Genomic DNA, 5944 nt, shown 5'->3' with positions numbered 1-5944 from the left:
AAATCGCCGGAAATCGCTCGAAAACGCCGGAAATCGTCGAGAGAGGAAATGAAAGTGTGTGAAAGGTCGTTCTGTGAGCTGCGTCTTCCTGGAGGGCGTTAAAAGCCGCCTTAAAGACGCATAACCATTATGCGTCGTTCTTTAATGACGCATAACCCTTATGCGTCGTTAAGCGATGCATAATCATTGTGCGTCATTAAAGAACGACGCATAAGGGTTGTGCGTTTCATTAAGAACGACGCACAACCATTATGCGTCACTCCCTCAATTAGAATGAATCTATTCTCCTTCATTAATTTGGAATTCCATTATTTTTTAAGCACAAAAGAAGAAAGAAGTCCCCAACCACTCATTATCCGCCAAAAATAACCTTTCAAGTCACAATAGTAATGAGACTCTTTCTGCAGTAAAAATAAAGTATCCACTAAACATTTGTTATAACCAATATCAAATTAAGAGTGATGTATGTATAAATTAATAGGCGTGAGGTAATTATAACCTATATTTAGAATTGACGAAAAAGTGGTAGGAGTACTTATTTAAACACTAAATAAAACTACACCCACAAAATATCCCTCGATGTCTAAAATTGTGGAATACTCCTGGACATGAAGAATAAATATATTTGACTTGTGAAGAAGATGATAATCAGTACTGCTGATGTTGTAGGTAATTTTGTCGTGAAATGCATTCATTAACCATGCATTCCAAATAGACTTTATTAGACGACTTTCCTATCATATAAACTATGACCAAAATATTAATAACGTAACCCAAATTAACTTTACGTTACCACTCTATTATATAACATATGTACAATATCATTAAAATTCAATCGATTTTATTATCATCCCCATTAAATAAATACAAATACAAATCATTTATTATACAATCTATAGTCCTAGCACAATCACATTCCACTATTTATTCATTAATTGTATAATCTATAGTCCTAGCACAATCACATTCCACCATTTAAATAGGACAAAATCACTCCACTCTCCATCAATTCTCTAAAAAATGAGAGCCCATAACCTCCCACTCTTCATCATTGTGATACTCCTCTACACAAATTCAGCACAATCCGACGCCACTCCCCCATTTTCATGTGATCCATCAACCCCCTCAACTAATTCGCTGCCCTTTTGCAACGCTAGTTTGGCCGTCGCCGCCCGGGCCAAGGATCTCGTCTCGCGCCTCACGCTCGATGAGAAAGTCCAGCAGCTCGTCAACAACGCCCCCTCCGTCCCCCGCCTCAACGTCTCTGCCTACGAGTGGTGGTCGGAGGCTCTGCACTGCGTTTCCCGTCACGGGAAGGGGATCAGCTTCGGCGGCGCCATCAAGTCCGCCACCATGTTCCCCCAAATCATCCTCTCTGCCGCCTCCTTCGATTCCTCCCTCTGGTACCGCACTGCACAGGTATACGTTTTAAGAAATGTAAAAAGAAATTATAATTAAAAAAATTAACGTGACAATCCTACTTTTATATATTATTTTTATACTCCCTATGTCCTTGATTAATTATCACTCTTTGACCGGGCACGGGTTTTAAGAAAGGTAAAGAAAAGTTGGTTGAAAAAATTAGTGAAATATGAGACCCACTTTTTTATATTGGTTTTATAATAAAATATGAGTAAAGTGAGTTAGTGAAATGTGAGACCTATTACCATTTATGGTAAAAATGAAGTGTGACAATTATTGAGGGACAGACTGAAATGAAAAAGAGTGACAATTAATCGGGGACGGAGGGAGTAAGTAATAAAAATATGAGTGAAATGCAAGCGATTGGGAAAGAGAGCAGGGCGTTTTTCAACGGCGGGCAGGGGAAGGGGATGACGTTTTGGGCGCCGAATATAAACATCCTGAGGGACCCGAGGTGGGGGAGAGGGCAGGAGACGGCCGGGGAAGATCCGTTGGTGGCGGGAAAGTACGCGGTGGCGTACGTTAGAGGGCTGCAGGGGGATAGATTTGAAGGAGGGGAGATAATGAGAGAGGGAAGGCTGATGGCCTCGGCTTGCTGCAAGCACTACACTGCGCACGACTTGGACAATTGGAATGGCGTCGATCGCTACAGCTTCGACGCCAAAGTAAGTTAATCTCAATCTCGTATTTTATTTCATGGGCTGCCGAACATGTAAACTTAGCAAGGAGGTGGCATAAGCCTACTGAGTATTATTTTCGCAAAATAACGGCTGAATAGAAATGTCTCAAAAAATTTTATTCATATAGTATATGAAAATTATTGTCTCAAAATTTAAATGTATAGTGATTATCAAAATAAATTTTTGTGTCCACCTTTGATTGTAGGTGACGAAGCAGGATATGACGGATACGTTCCAACCACCCTTCAAGGCGTGCGTGGAGCAAGGCAAGGCTAGCGGCATAATGTGCGCGTATAATCGAGTCAATGGCATTCCTAGCTGCGCTGATCGAAATCTTTTAACTGCAACAGCTCGCCAACAATGGGGATTTGAAGGGTAAATTCTCTCTCGACCAACAGCAGTATGTACCACACCATTTTTCATAGGCGGACATAATGGAGTCGCGGTAGGGGCTTAAGCCCCTACCGAGCCTATTTTTTCAAAAGTTCTCTTTCATATATTCTTACAAATTTTACATAAATCATTATGCAAAATCATCTAATCTATCAATAATCTGAATCACCTAACAAAATATTAATCCTGGATAAGGTACATTGCATCGGATTGCGATGCCGTTGCTATAATTCATGATCCCCAAGGCTATGCCAAAGAACCAGAAGATGCAGTTGCAGCCGTGCTTAAAGCTGGTATACATCTTGTCTTTTTTCACCAATATATTTTTGTCTGTCTCATACTCCTGTTTTAGCTCCATGTGGTTAGCAATTTATTTTCTTGCCTGTGTATATATGTCAACGTGAAAGTTTTGTATTATGTTAGTATAAGTATGTCCCTACATTATGCTATTAAATCGCATAGAATTACTATCCAAAAATTTCATTTTATATTACTAGAAATTGGATTCTATGTTAAGTTACAGCCTATTTCATTGCATCTTCTTCTTCTTCATAGTATTTGTTTATTGGTGATGCAACTTTAATTGCTTCATTTTGGTCCATTAAATTTGTTTTTACATGACTAGAGATTATTTGGTAGGAGTACTATTTTGTATTACATGCGTATGATATTATTTTTATAATTATTAGTACATTAAAAAAATTATAATTTGATAGTATAATCTCAACCAATTAAAAATGAAATTATTTTAGTGTGCATACAAATTGTTTTGTTTTGAATAGGAGTACATGTTAAGGAATAACAGTAATAGTAACAGATTTTTGACAAGAAATTCCCAGGTATGGATTAGAACTGTGGCAGCTATTCCCTCCGTCCCACATAATTTGACCCAGTTTTCCATTTTGGGTCGTCCCACATAATATGACTCATTTCAATTTTACCATTTTTTGTAGTGGACCCCACATTCCACTAATTCATTCCTACTCACATTTAATTATAAAACTAATATAAAAGTGGGATCCACATTCCACTAACTTTTTTAACTCACTTTCCATTACATTTCTTAAAATCCGTGCCCGGTCAAAATGTCCCAAATTATATGGGACGGAGAGAGTATTTGTTAAAATACACAAAATCAGCTGTGGAAAGGAAGAAAGTATCAGAATCAGACATAGACAGAGCCCTTCTCAACCTCTTCTCCATCCGAATGAGGCTCGGCCACTTCAACGGCAATCCGAGAATGCTCCAATACGGTGCCATCAACGCCACCTCCGTCTGCAGCAACGACCACCAAGACCTCGCCCTCGAGGCAGCACGCTCCAGCATCGTCCTCCTCAAAAACGAAGCCGCCCTCCTCCCTTTCTCCAAGACCTCCACCAAGTCCCTCGCCCTCATCGGCCCCAACGCCAACTCCTCCGCCATCTTCACCGGAAACTACGAAGGCTATCCTTGCAAAACCGTCTCAATTCTCCAAGCACTAGACAATCTCTACAACATTCCCACCAAATTTGTTCAGGGCTGTGAGTTTGCAAACTGCACCTCAGTTTCAGCTGATGCAGCAGTGGCCATTGCGAAGGTGGCGGATCATTGTTAGCGGTTCCCTCAGTTCTGAAAACAATGCAAGTGAAGATGACTCAAAGAAGAAGCAAATCAGTAATATATATCATGCTGCATCTATGAACGTGGAAGGCAAAAAAGTTGATCCATCTCATCTTGTGAATGCTCCAGCTCACAATGAGGACCACATGATGAGCTGGAAGGATGTTGTGAGAATGATGGAAAAGCAGAATTGATTCTCATCCTAGCTGATTATTGGTTGAGTATAGTAACTGATTTGGCTAGGACGATTACGAGTCTAGATCCTTCTATGAATCCTTATATAATGCTATGTAATTGCTATCATTTTATAATAAATGAAAAACTAAGCTTACCATTTTGCTATATCCGCTGCATTGCTTTCAAACATGAAAAAGCAAGTTTCCTTTTAATCATGTTGTCCTAGTCATGGGGCTGGATCAGTCGTTGGAGAGGGAGAAGCTCGATAGGGTCGAGCTCGGGCTGCCCAGGCCTCAAGAGGATCTCATCACAGCTGTTGCAGAAGCTGCTGTGAAGCCAGTTGTGCTGGTGCTGCTGTGTGGAGGCCCTGTTGATGTCTCCTTCGCCAAGAAAAACCCCAAAATCGGGAGCATTCTGTGGGCCGGGTATCCAGGTGAGGCCGGAGGGGTTGCTGTGGCTCAGACTCTGTTTGGAGACAACAATCCAGGTGGGAAGCTACCGGTTACTTGGTATCCAAAAGAGTTCAGCAAGGTGGCGATGACGGATATGAGGATGAGGCCTGATCCGTCTCAAGGCTATCCGGGGCGAACCTACAGATTCTACACTGGTCCGACAGTGTACGAATTCGGTTATGGACTCAGCTACACAAACTACACTTACAAGGTAATCTCAGTCAGCCGTGGCAGCCTCTTTCTGAACAGTTCCTCGGCCGTGAAGAAATCTGGTTTGATATCTGTGTCTGAACTGGGGAGCAAGGGCTGCGAGAGCATCAAGTTTTCAGCTCAAGTGAGAGTCACAAACCATGGTTCGATGGCTGGTAAGCATCCAGTGTTGTTGTTTGTTAGAAGCAACAACCTCGGAAGTGGTGGTACGAGGAGACAGTTGGTTGAGTTCAAGACTGTGGCATTGAGTCAGGGAGAGACTAAAGATATTGGATTTGATATCAGTCCATGTGAGAGTTTTAGCCATGCGGACGAAGATGGTATAACACTCTTCACAGTGCCCTTTTTTATAAGTTTTTGTAGGTTCAGATACAACAGTCAATCGAATAAATACGACACTAAAGCTGGTAGCGGAAAGAAATAGATGATAGATCAAAAAGAAAAATGAGTCATCTTCAGTAGGATAGAGGGAGAACATTTTATGGGAAAAATTAAAAAGAAAGTGTCTCATCTACCTTGACGAGGAAGGAAACACTCCCTCCGTCCCATACAAGATGTTTACCTTTCATTTTTAGTTTGTCTTGCTCAAGACGTCCACTGTCTATATTTGAAAATGAATCTCTCTCTTCTCTCCTTATTTAAATGTATTCAACTACTTTTTTTTCTTTCTATTTACTTCACCTAAGAGTAACCACCGTAGATGGCACAAGCGCCTCGGCTGCCTATTGCAAGCCGTGAGATTGCCGCGACGGTGATTTCTGGAAATTTTTTATTTTATTAATTATTTCATTTTTTTGTTAATGAATTGTGTTTTTTATTTTAAATTTTATCTATTTAATTTTATTCTAGTCCAATTAAAATATATCAACAATAGATAAAATAATGTGATTTGTGGCTGTGGCGTGGCTCGACAAGTTTCTGTGGCTGTTGATGACTAGGCGAACAAGATTTTGTGGCTGTTGATGTCTAGGCAGACAAGTTTTTTTTATGGCTCTAGCGTGGCGGTTCCAC

At 40.7% G+C, this 5944-nt stretch overlaps 1 pseudogene; it reads left to right on the top strand.

The window, feature by feature from the left end:
• The first annotated feature begins 985 nt into the window (after positions 1-985).
• Positions 986-5542, top strand: LOC121803652 (annotated as a pseudogene).
• The last annotated feature ends 402 nt before the right edge of the window (positions 5543-5944 follow it).

The sequence above is a fragment of the Salvia splendens genome, chromosome 5 (assembly GCF_004379255.2).
Source record: "Salvia splendens isolate huo1 chromosome 5, SspV2, whole genome shotgun sequence".
Classification (NCBI taxonomy): domain Eukaryota; kingdom Viridiplantae; phylum Streptophyta; class Magnoliopsida; order Lamiales; family Lamiaceae; genus Salvia; species Salvia splendens.
Note: the sequence above shows the minus strand (reverse complement) of the source record. Positions and strands in the feature narration are given on the sequence as shown.